The 13,260-nt window shown below is 43.6% G+C and overlaps 3 protein-coding genes across 5 annotated transcripts in view; 1 reads left to right on the top strand and 2 right to left on the bottom strand.

The window, feature by feature from the left end:
* The window catches only part of LOC139533031 (zinc finger protein ZFP2-like), a 530,089-nt gene that overhangs the window by 456,885 nt on the left and 59,944 nt on the right, over positions 1-13,260 (bottom strand). The window lies entirely within an intron of this gene.
* The window catches only part of LOC139533057 (zinc finger protein 135-like), a 545,377-nt gene that overhangs the window by 30,238 nt on the left and 501,879 nt on the right, over positions 1-13,260 (top strand). The window lies entirely within an intron of this gene.
* The window catches only part of LOC139533073 (zinc finger protein 135-like), a 165,486-nt gene that overhangs the window by 16,389 nt on the left and 135,837 nt on the right, over positions 1-13,260 (bottom strand). The window lies entirely within an intron of this gene.

Genomic DNA, 13,260 nt, shown 5'->3' on the forward strand with positions numbered 1-13,260 from the left:
AAAAAGTGGATGCCCAGCATGAATTCATGTACAAACATTATTTTTCATTACATTCTTGTCATTTAGCAGATGTTTTTATCCAGAGAGACTTACAGGACAAAAATAGTTAATTGGCTTGCTCAAGGGCACAATGACAGATTTTTCACCTAGTCGGCTCGGGATTCAAATCAGCGACCTTTCAGTTACTGGCCCAACACTCTTAACCGCTAGACTACCTGCCACCAGATCAATTAACTTCAATACAGTTATTCAAATACAGTCATCATCAATGACTAAAATAATGAATCTAGTATTAAAAGACAAATTAATAAACACAAGTAGTCGATTCATAGCCTGTTTATCATTAAACAAAATTGTTTAGTAATATAAAATAATCCACCCAAACTAATGCTGAAAAGTGATCACCACAACATCTTTATCTGATATACACTGAGTGCACAAAACATTAGGAACGCCTTCCTAATATTGAGTTATACCTCCTTTTGTCCTCAGAACAGCCTCAATTAGTCGGGGTATGGACTCTCCAAGGTGTTGAGAACGTTCCACATGGATGCTGGCCCATGTTGACTCCAATGCTTCCCACAATTGTGTCAAGTTGGCTGGGAGTGGATCTCTACTCCGAATAGCTTGATCCATCTCCTCCCACAGATGCACAATTGGATTGAGATCTGGTGACTCGGCAGGCCACTGCATTAAGCTGAATTCCCTGTCATGTTCTTGGAATCAGTTCTGGACAAGCCTTGTGGCATAATCCTGCTGAAAAAAATCTATTTGCAGATGGATACACTGCCACCATGAAGGGATGCACCTGATTGGCAATGATCTTTACACAAACGTTGCTCCACTTTTATCAAGGGGCCCAATATGTGGCATGAAAACACACCATCATACCACCGCCAGCCTGCAATGTTGTACTCGTGGTTTCCTCCCATCAGCGTGAAACAGCAGGAACAGGGATTCATCAGACCAGGCAATGTTTTTAAAATTCTCCAGTGTTTTCATTCCTTAGCCCACTGCAACTGCAGTATCTTGTTTTCTACTGAAAGCTAATGGGGATCCAAAATAAATACAACAACAACTACATCATTAAGGATTATAGTTTTCACCTGGGTTCACCTGGTCAGTCTATGTCATGAAAAGAGCAGGTGTCCTTAATGTTTTGCAAAATCAGTGTATGTTGTGTCTATCAGCTCATTCCCACAGAAAACTGCAGAGGGAAACAGTACCAATCAATTACATTACATTGCCTGGTCTGATGAATCCCTGTTCCTGCTGTTTCACGCTGATGGGAGGAAACCACGAGTACAACATTGCAGTTTTATCAATTGATTTTATCAAGGGGCCCAATATGTGGCATATTTTTTTTAAATAAAAAATATGCCACATATTGGGCCCCTTGATAAAAGTGGAGCAACGTTTGTGTAAAGAATCAGAGGAGATGAAAACCACCTGCCTCTAATTGAGAATCATTTTGAAAAGAAGGTCGACGACATCCGATCCTCGTTTGCTAAGTCAAACGACACCGCTGGTTCTGCTCACACTGCCCTACCCTGTGCTTTGACCTCTTTCTCCCCTCTCTCTCCAGATGAAATCTCGCGTCTTGTGACGGCCGGCCGCCCAACAACCTGCCCGCTTGACCCTATCCCCTCCTCTCTTCTCCAGACCATTTCCGGAGACCTTCTCCCTTACCTCACCTCGCTCATCAACTCATCCTTGACCGCTGGCTACGTCCCTTCCGTCTTCAAGAGAGCGAGAGTTGCACCCCTTCTGAAAAAACCTACACTCGATCCCTCCGATGTCAACAACTACAGACCAGTATCCCTTCTTTCTTTTCTCTCCAAAACTCTTGAACGTGCCGTCCTTGGCCAGCTCTCCTGCTATCTCTCTCAGAATGACCTTCTTGATCCAAATCAGTCAGGTTTCAAGACTAGTCATTCAACTGAGACTGCTCTTCTCTGTGTCACGGAGGCGCTCCGCACTGCTAAAGCTAACTCTCTCTCCTCTGCTCTCATCCTTCTAGACCTATCGGCTGCCTTTGATACTGTGAACCATCAGATCCTCCTCTCCACCCTCTCCGAGCTGGGCATCTCCGGCGCGGCCCACGCTTGGATTGCGTCCTACCTGACAGGTCGCTCCTACCAGGTGGCGTGGCGAGAATCTGTCTCCGCACCACGTGCTCTCACCACTGGTGTCCCCCAGGGCTCTGTTCTAGGCCCTCTCCTATTCTCACTATACACCAAGTCACTTGGCTCTGTCATATCCTCACATGGTCTCTCCTATCATTGCTATGCAGACGACACACAATTAATCTTCTCCTTTCCCCCCTCTGATAACCAGGTGGTGAATCGCATCTCTGCATGTCTGGCAGACATATCAGTGTGGATGACGGATCACCACCTCAAGCTGAACCTCGGCAAGACGGAGCTGCTCTTCCTCCCGGGGAAGGACTGCCCGTTCCATGATCTCGCCATCACGGTTGACAACTCCATTGTGTCCTCCTCCCAGAGTGCTAAGAACCTTGGCGTGATCCTGGACAACACCCTGTCGTTCTCAACTAACATCAAGGCGGTGACCCGTTCCTGTAGGTTCATGCTCTACAACATTCGCAGAGTACGACCCTGCCTCACGCAGGAAGCGGCGCAGGTCCTAATCCAGGCACTTGTCATCTCCCGTCTGGATTACTGCAACTCGCTGTTGGCTGGGCTCCCTGCCTGTGCCATTAAACACCTACAACTCATCCAGAACGCCGCAGCCCGTCTGGTGTTCAACTTTCCCAAGTTCTCTCACGTCACCCCGCTCCTCCGCTCTCTCCACTGGCTTCCAGTTGAAGCTCGCATCCGTTACAAGACCATGGTGCTTGCCTACGGAGCTGTGAGGGGAACGGCACCTCCGTACCTTCAGGCTCTGATCAGGCCCTACACCCAAACAAGGGCACTGCGTTCATCCACCTCTGGCCTGCTCGCCTCCCTACCTCTGAGGAAGTACAGTTCCCGCTCAGCCCAGTCAAAACTGTTCGCTGCTCTGGCACCCCAATGGTGGAACAAACTCCCTCACGACGCCAGGTCAGCGGAGTCAATCACCACCTTCCGGAGACACCTGAAACCCCACCTCTTTAAGGAATACCTAGGATAGGATAAAGTAATCCTTCTAACCCCCCCCCCCCCCTTAAAAGAGTTAGATGCACTATTGTAAAGTGGTTGTTCCACTGGATATCATAAGGTGAATGCACCAATTTGTAAGTCGCTCTGGATAAGAGCGTCTGCTAAATGACTTAAATGTAAATGTAATGTAAATGTACCACCCAGTCACCCATCAGAATCTATTGTGAGGCGCCTCACAGAGGATATTCAACCGTAAGGTAATCTCAATATCTTTACAGTAGAAGCTAAAAAAAACACACCAGAGAGAATAAAGTAGACGGCACACGTCAAACGTTTGATTTATGACCCTATGTCCGTCAGGGCATCCTGGCGGGAAGTGATCACGTGGTTATGCCCATATATGGGCATCTTGTTCCTGTTCTCACGCCTTAGAGTGAGTGTGACAATATGTATATAATGCCTTTGATGTTGTCATGATGATTGATGTCTAGGGACCTCTTTGAACTGGGGAGATGAACATTTCGAAGAGTATGGCCCCCCACCCCCTGTTTTATTGACCTTAGGGTTGTTGTCTATGAAACACGAATGTCCTGGGTTATTGGGGTTGGCAGACACCTTATAAATAAAACCCAGAACAAGACATGCGGCCCCAGAACACTAAACAAGATTTAAAAAAATAAACCCTGAACATTAAACAGAAAATTATGTCTCCTAGGCCAATTCTCGGGATGCTATGCGTCTCGTGTCAGGAAGCCAGTGACAAAAGCCTCGAGGAAGTTCTGTGTGAAGCCCCAGAATGTTTTAAAGGAGTTTTGGGTACGAGTGAGGGACATATGTCTTACATATTCCAACCGGAGGATTCTACGGTTAAGATATTCACAGACAGTGGCCCCAAACCCCTTTATCAGGCAAAACCTGGGAGTTTTTCTCCTGCTCTGCGGATGAGAGAATGGCTTAAGATTAGGCTAGCGCTCTGTAAAATTGAACAGGCCCTGAGTGGTACAACTGTGCCCGGATATGCACTGGAAGAACAGGTCTGCGGACGCAGTGATCTGAAGGCCCTAAGAATCGCTTCAATGGCCTATAGCCCTGACTCCAAAGTGACAATTTTAGCATGTGAACAATTTGATAGTGCAAATGCGACAAAGTCTGTCAGTTCTCATGTATCTTCCAAAGCATGCATGGATGTCAACTTTTTTATGCCAGTGTTTAGCTTTAAATGGATTGATTATCCCATATTCATAACCCTTATGAATAAGCTGGACAGTCTTTCCCAAAATCGTGAACAATTACGGCGCTGGCCGCATCTATCCTTGAGACATACCCAGGATCTACATGCCCGACGGATTATCTACCCATGGAGTGAAAACTTACGGAGCTTTGATGGTGCGTGCAAGAGAGCCAGGCATGGCGATGGTGAATTGGATACGGATAATGGTCAGGGCTAACCAGGCCCTTTATCTGTAAGAAAGGCATAGTAAAAAGGTGTAATTAATTATGACATGCTTTAAACTGTGTGTACTTTACCCAATGGCGAAGCAGATCTTGAACAATTTATCGCCCTGCTAGAACGACTTGTTCAGTCAAATGTATCCGTCATAGCCGATAGGACCCTCGAGCTTGTAGTGCAAATAATACGTCAACCCCAGGGTGGTGGGGGTCAGAGACGGAAGCTAGATAGCCTAATGCAATCAGAAATCATAAGCAATAAAAGGGCCTACCTCATAAACGTTCACAATCCTGGTAATAAGCTATGCTTTGCAATAGGTCAACACCACCTCTGTATGCTGAATTATTGAAGACAATAAAAATCAAGTTTGTTGAAGGAATACCTAAATCTCTGTCTGATGATGAACTTCTCCCTCCTCATAAAAACAATCTGCTGGTTTTGGACGATATGCTATTTGCAGGTAGCAAATATACTCATCATAGAAACCTGTCCGTGCTTTACTTGGTGCAGAATGTGTTTCACCAAGGTAAAAATAGCCGTACCATTAGCTTGAACGCCAATTACATGGTTTTGTTCAAAAATCCTAGAGACAAACTGCAAATTAGCACTCTAGCTCAGCAGATGTACCCGGGAAGGAAATCCTACTTTATGGAGAGCTATGAGGACGCTACCAAGAACGGAAGGCCATCTTGGGTCGCTGTTTTTCAGATCTGATATTATCCCTATGTGAGATTGCTTTGAATCTTCTCAAACAATGCATTCCACTCACCCTGACCCAATTGAAAAAATTAAAGAGACAAAAGACCGCGATCAAACGCTTTGCCAATAAAAGGGCCAGTCTTCAAAAGAAAAGACATAGCATACAACAGTCAGGGGTTCACATATGCTTGACTTGCTTAAAAGTACCACGGCTGCCCACAAGGTTGCTGATGACAGAAGACCTCCCGGGTGGCGTCAGTTTCTTAAGGCCCTGGCAATCCTCAACATTCCCCTCTCGGGTGTACCCAACTATAAGCTACGTCAACAGATTCAAGTTTTAAAACAAAAACCTTCAACGAGATACAGCACCCCTAAAGATGCCCCAACAACCCCGCCCCCATATGAAAGGGATGATGATAACTAATTTACCCCCCTGAACGTCTCAGGACCATTTCCTAATCCCGATCTCTCTGGGTGGTTAGACTTTTGAATGACTTTTGAATGACTATGATTAAATTCAATACATTTTATTTGAAAAAAATAAGCAATTTAACATTTGTGGCATTCGTGAAACATTTGACGTGAGCATACGCCTTGATTACACGGTCTTAAAGGACACACATTTGAACACTTTTGATATTTTCTAACAAAACAAGCTACAACGTTATCATTACTTCTTAAATCATCCTTATAAAGACACATAACATCTTCAAAAGAAACTCCCCGGGCTCTTTGGCATAGGTAGAATACGCAGTGTTGACCAAATGTAGTGGAAAGGTTATCTTGCACTTGTTTGATGCTGTACTAGATCTTTGATCCGTTTTTGGTCAAAAATTCTTTAATAGATTTGGGGAAATGCGAAAAACAGGGGGGGGGGGGAAGCCGTAGGAATCAAAAAAAGTTTAGATTTTTCTTCCTCCTTCCTCTTCTAATGTCATAGCGAGCCAATGTTCACCCGGCATGTGTTTAGGATGGGTATTGACAATAAACATGGCAGGCCGCTCCGGCCATTTCTCAATAGGTAATTCATCACAAGCCAACACTCCACAAAATTGTTTTCCAATCAATCGGCTCATGAGCCCTTCCAACTCTTGGGTATTCATGTCTTTGCTCAACAATCCTTAATAATAATCCACTAAGACCTGTCTTCGGGCATTCACTTCCAAGATTGAACCAGAGCATGCATAAACAATCATGCTAACTGTACAGGCTAAAGGTGTACGGAAACGTATTTCCAGCCTGAGGTTACCTTGGGACACCACAGACAGATTTCCTGAGGTGTCATCATCAGGTGATAAATTGAAAGCATACAATGTGTAACCCTCTGCAAAATCATTTCTGTCAATAGGTAAAGAGAGATCTTTTAGATGCCGCACTGTAGCCAGGAATAGATTGTAAAATTCTCGCACAGATATCCGGTTATTAAATTGCGGTTGGAAAGCCTTAGCAGGGACCTGACGTCCTTCCTGACAGAGAGCTACATACTCTGCATTGAAGTGTTGAAAAGTAAAGTTTTTTTAATCTAAGCTGCCCGTATTAGAGGCGTGATCAACCAGACCTATAACCACGTATCGAGGTAAAGGGCCTAGAAATAGGTTTTCTTGACTGCAGATTCTACTGCCCACAGGTATGCTAAAGGTTTTCATGGTAATTCTTTGGAGAGGGTAAAGGGCATTTCCTTTCATCAAAGCCTGTGAGTGACCCAGACGAACTGCCGGGGATACAGACACTTTTTTAATAAAAAGCGTTGCCCCCAACACTTTTAAACTAAAGTCCCCGTCCTGGGCAGACATCAGGCAAAACTCATCCTTGGCCCTGGCTAATTTTACTCTTAAATCAACCCGAATTTAAGAGTAAACGTTCTTGAAAGAAAATGTCAGAGTGTATAGGCCCTAGCAAATGAAACTCTCGAGATTCGGCGCAGTATCGAGCGCGTGCCTACAGTCCTTTGTTTGTACCAGTGGAAGGGTCTGTCGATTCCATAGAGCCTCCTGCAGTATCCTTGCTAAACAGCCCGGCGCTGAATTGTGTCTTGAGAGTGTCTTCGGAGTAGTTGAGTAAACACTCCATGATGGCCCTATAAGGGTATGTGGCACTGCTTTGACTGATTAGGCGTTCACCCAAAGTCACGTCCACTTGGGAGAAGATGGTGGCCACGGGGTAATTAATGAGACTCACTTTGGCATCGCCTGCAATATTAGTGCCATCTCTTTTGGTCACTTTTAGACGCAAATGCACCAAGGTGTTGTTGAAGTTCAGATAGTTGTCACCGTGGCCTGGTATGAAAAATTCTATAGGACCGTTGTCGGTAATGGCAGAGAGTGGGGCTATCTCCACATAACTGGACCTCTCTATTGAATGTTGGGTTAAGGGGGCCGTGAAAAGATCGAGCTCTGTCTTTATAGCTTCAGAGGACATGCGGTGTAAAAGAGCCATGTTGCTTGTTCTTTTAGAAAATACTTCCGAGTATTCTTTTTGTCGTTTTGGGTCCAGACGTCCTCACTTTACCATGTCTTTGACTTACTGAGCTTCTTTTAACTGTTAACCTCCGCTTTTTAGTGGCAAGCCTGCGCCTTATACCCAGAGGTCTCTTTTTTGGCCTTCGAGACAACATCATAAGCCCCGAGCCTTCTTGATGCTCGGCATCTGGTGACGCCCTTCTGGTCATAGCATTGGCTACAACCTCACTTACTATATTTTTAGCCGCTGATTTTAAATGTGGTTTGGCTATGCTGAAGCCTCTCTTCATAAACGGTAAAACCATCCTAAAGAGGTTACCAAATATACCTCCTATCCCCGAACCGTACATGGTCGGGGATCCATAATAGCCGGGTAGTCCATTACCCACTTGACCAACATAGTATGAGACATAGTAGTTAGGGTCGAGATGTTGATGGTCCATAACCCTTTTAAAATGTATTTGTATTATGTTTATAAATATGTAGAGAGGTTTTGGAGGGTCTAAAGTGGAGTATTACAATCGTTTTACCATAAGTAAATTCGATGTTTTCGTTCTGATCCGTTTTAAGCTCAACCAGAATGTTTTCAATATATTTCTTGCTTACAGGTACGTAGTGTGGCTTGTCGTAGGTGACAGTGACTATGTCCCCATCCTTTCCGTCTATATGAACTGTTCTCAGGAGGGGCACACAGCTGTCTCCGACCCTTTGATAGGATATGATGTCGGTATACACAAATATGTTGTAAAATCCTGCATATATATCTGCAGGGATTGGGAATAATTTATCTTTCACATCCGTCCATTTATTGGGACCCATCCCCAACATGTAGGCTAAATTACCGCTGGTCTTTATACCCCCGTCAGCATCCCCTGAGATTTGTACCCGTTTATGTGTATAGGGTTGTCGATCAGGAATATTTCCATATTGTTCAGGGTTAGGTGTTCATTCAACTCAGACGATCCTGTCGACGGTTCTATAGAATCCTTTTTTAAGCTTAATAAGTTTTGCAGGTTCCGATAACTTTTTGCAATAAAAATCACGGTCCTTATCTTTGATATTATACCAACTATGGGGGTATGTAATCTCGCTGAGACCTACTTCCCAGGCCTCTGATAACTCTATAGGCTTTGGAAAATTGGTAGTATAATTCGAACTCTGATTATTACGATATATATGTGCAGACGCATTAGTGGGGAAAGTCAGGTAGAAGCCGGTGTGTTCCATGATTTGTTTTACCCTTTTCTCTCTTTTGATCTAGAATCTCCTCCACGTGAAAGACTTTGTCTTTACCCAACTGTACCTTCTGTAATTCCTTCTCATAAAAAGATCCCTCTATAAGCTCCCCGTCATAATCTTTTAACTTGTAGACCGGGGGTATGCGTGGCAGACACTCGGTAACGGTGAACAACTCATCGCTGTAACCTTGCTCATATTTTTAGTCGAGTATATTTTTTCTTACGGCGAAGGGGGAACAAACCATACAGATTTTTAAAGACTTGAAAAGAGTCTTCAGAAGAGACCTCGGAGGGCTTCATATGTATACTCTTATGGTAGCTGCTGTTGTATCCCTTCACTAAATCTTGAACTATATCGATATATCTATGCGTGTTGTGAGCTGTAAAATATCTCCACATCCGCTCCTTCAGAGTTCTGTTAAAGCGTTCAACAACTGAAGCTTTCAAATCCGAGCCTGTAGCAAAATGTATGATATTGTGCTTCTTCATGAGTTTCTGAAAAGTATTATTAAAAAATGATTTTCCGCCATCAGTCTGCACTTTCTTGGGGGCTCCTCCTTCCTTCAAGATAGAGTCAAAGGCCCGGGTCACCTCTGCCCCGCTCTTATTTTTTAAGCCCCTTACAAATGCTATTTTAGAGAAAATATCTATAACCGTTAGCATGTAGCGATTTCCATCATTTTTATCTGCAAGGGCCTGCATGTCACATAGATCCGCCTGAAATTGGGACAAGGGATGCGTAGAAAAAACTCTATTTCTTGGAAATTGTTTTCTTACAGGTTTATGGAGAGTATAGGCATCCTGCTCTGATAACCACTCATTCACTTTAGCATCGCTTAACAGGCTACCTGTTTCTTCGGCTATAGCTCTCTGGAAATGCTCTTTATCCCCATAAGACCCGGGGTTAGAGGGATTATAATAAATGTTTTTCAACATCTGCTCCGCCATCCTTCTTGCCTCGCTGAGGTACAATAACGTTAATGAGCCACTTTCAAATAACGACAACATTTCACTTTCATTTTAGAATTTTTATTTTATGCATCAAGTATTATTACGTATACAGACAATCCAGGATTCTTTGCAGGATACATGTCCCAGTTTTCTCAACGATCACAGCATGCAACACCCTGTATATTTGGTTTAGATTTACAGGCTTGTGTCGCGGAATTTTTTTAAACACACATGTCCGATATATAAGCATATAAACAACAAATATGATACACGTTACAATTAAATGGTGTTTCAAACAAATAAAGTAAAATTTTAGACAAAGTTGTTTCTAATTCTTCAGAATCATCCACAAGACGTGATACCAGTTGTGTCCATTGCAGACTCTCGCCCGTATGTCGTACATGATTCATGATTTGTTCCATTTTCAGCACACGCTCTTCATTAACCCAGGCATTGTGTGTTGTGTAGAACGATACATTGTTCACTTTATTTTCAATAATCTGATGCATAACATTTGTAAGTTCTCTCAAAAGAAGAATTTTATTTATTCTCTCTAACATCGTCGACACATAGTTACCCATTGCTTTACAACTAAATAACAAAATGTCACTCGGTCTCTTGGGGTTTATTGAGCCAGAAAGTCATCACATCAGCCACCACAGCTTCCCGGTATTTATTGTCGTCCACCAGGGTGTGTCGGATTTCTTTGAGTTTCTCGTGGACGTAGATTGCCTCCTTCAGTTCATGTAGGAATGCCTCGGTTACCCCGTAAACTCTGGGGATAGACGGCACAAGACCCATAGACTCCAGGGCTCTGACCAGCGATGGTATAAACCTGCAGGACCACAGTCTTTTCACCAGCTCCTCAAAATGGTTGAAGAAGTAGTATCTTGGCGGGTCGTATAGGCACGGATGACGGCGCTGGCTGGGTTGATTGATCTCACAACCGATGCATTTTTCTCTTATATATTCTCCAATCACCACGTCTAAAAGTGTGGCTACAGAGGCCTTGATGGTGTCCACAAAAATAGTACTGACTACCCCATCAAACACATCCTCAGGCTGTGTAAATGTAGGGGGTGTCGTGGGTCTCGCCAGGGGGGAGTAGAATGTCGGGCTGCGAGGCATAGAGTCCTTAGGGTCTGGCCCCCATGTCGTATCGGAGTCCTGGTATGTTGTATGAATATCCATGGTGTATGATGAAATGAAGAACTGGAGGCTTTAAGGGCACTCCTTTTATTGTTGAACCAGTCCTTTGGGTATCAGGGCGTGGTTAACCTGTTGGGGATGGGGGCGCTGTTTAGACTATTTATGCTAACTTGGCTAATTTTTGAAACGGCTTCCCACAAAATCCTTGATCGTACAATATGCATATTATTATTATTATTGGATAGAAAACAGTCTATAGTTTCTATAGGAGTTGAAATTTTGTCTCTAAGTGGAACAGAGCCCATTCTACAGCAATTTCCCTGACATGGAGTCAGATTTGAGAAATGTTGGCCACTCTTCTGAACTCAGTTAAAAGGGCACTGTCGTTGCTATGACTATACGGACACTTCTTACGTCTTCCCCTGGATGCCTTTACGTGATGACGATTCCAACGGGGTCGATTGCACGTTCACAGGACCTACAAATGAAAAAACCCTGAAGCTAGTCATTCTTTGGGAGCTGCGTCATGAGCCTAGAGGACACCGGCGCGCACCTGTTCCAAGCGTTAGTTTAGCCTGTTATATTTCTCCGGTCATCTTTTCACTCGTTATAGGAGTTAAAAACATCATAAGGTAGTTAATTTAAAGCGTTTTATAGCAATTTATATCCGTTTAGTGCGATTTTGGGACATTTATTTTTGCAACGATGTGAAAAGTTGGGCACGCTTTTCAGTTCATCCCGAACGCAGTTGACATTTCCACATGGCAAGAGGACAGCTTTCCACCAAAAGATGATTTCTCCCAAGAAAGGATCCTTTGCCCAAGATACTGATGGAAGAACAGCTCAAGGTAGGACATTTTTATTATGATAAATCGTGTTTCTGTCGAAACATTTTAGTGGCTTAGGACGCCATGTTTTTTGACGTAGCTTCGCTTGGCGCAAACTGTATTGAAAAGTAAGGATAAATTAAAAAATGTAATAACGCAATTGTATTAAGAATTAAATTGTCTATCAATCCCTGTCCACCCTATATTTTTTAGTCACGTTTATGAGTATTTATGTATAAGAGTAGATCACTGTCTAAGTGGCGCAAGGACTTTTTCTTTACCAGCTTGTCTACATTTCACATTGTCTAACCATGATTTTGGTGGCTAAATATAAACATTTTCGATCAAACTGTATATGCATGTTGTAATGTGATGTTACAGGAGTGTCATCGGAAGAAGTCTGAGAAGGTTAGTGAAAAAATTAATATCTTTTGGCGATGTTGACTTTTATCGCTCACTTTGGCTAGAATCAATGCTGGGCTGCTAATTGCTATGTGCTAAGCTAATATAACGATTTATTGTGTTTTCGCTGTAAGACACTTAGAAAATCGGAAATGTTGACTGGATTCACAAGATCTGTGTCTTTCATTAGCTGTATTGGACTTTAATGTGTGAAAGTTAAATATTTTAAAAAAATATTTTTTTTGAATTTCGCGGCACTGGTTTTTCAGTGGGGGGGGGGGAGGGGTGCCGCTAGCGCCACGCTGATCCTAGACAGGTTAACGCAGCCGCGTACTTAGTTTTTTTCGGAGGCTCTCCCTTCTGAGGATGTACCTTCTTGGGGCTCCTTTGAATCATAATCCTCAGGATTCGTATATATTATGCACTTCTTTACATGAACAATGCTCTGCCGCTGTTGGCTCTGCACAAAGAGAGCGTCCAACAGCTGTAACATTTTCAATTCCATTAGATCCCAAATTTTAAAAGGAATAAGCATGCGCAACCTAAAATCCCCAGTCAGGCCACCATCATGAATGTTTTGGTTGCGGGTTTCCTCGTTGCTGATATAGAACTCCACGTAGCCACATGGAAGTCCATTCTTTCTTTGTATTTTCACCCTGTGAAATATTCTTCCTGAGGAGTCAGGGGCACCTTCCCAACGGGTCTCGTAGCCCGTGAACAAGCTATACCCCTTGGTGATAAGGCTCAGTTCGGGACACACAGCCTTGCGAAAAACCATCTAGTCTTCAAGCCCGTAGTCCACTCCTAAAGTCTGGTCTGTATATTCTTCTCCTTCGGCTACCGTATAGAGGTTCACTCTACAGGCCAGGTAATCAAACCGATACCCCCATTGATGTCCATTAGACATCAGCACTTGATCTTTCAGAGCAGTTGCGGGCGGTATTTGGGTTCTATACGCACTTAGAAACCGCTTTTTTGGCGCAT

This window comes from Salvelinus alpinus, chromosome 10, assembly GCF_045679555.1.
Source record: "Salvelinus alpinus chromosome 10, SLU_Salpinus.1, whole genome shotgun sequence".
In the NCBI taxonomy this organism is placed as follows: domain Eukaryota; kingdom Metazoa; phylum Chordata; class Actinopteri; order Salmoniformes; family Salmonidae; genus Salvelinus; species Salvelinus alpinus.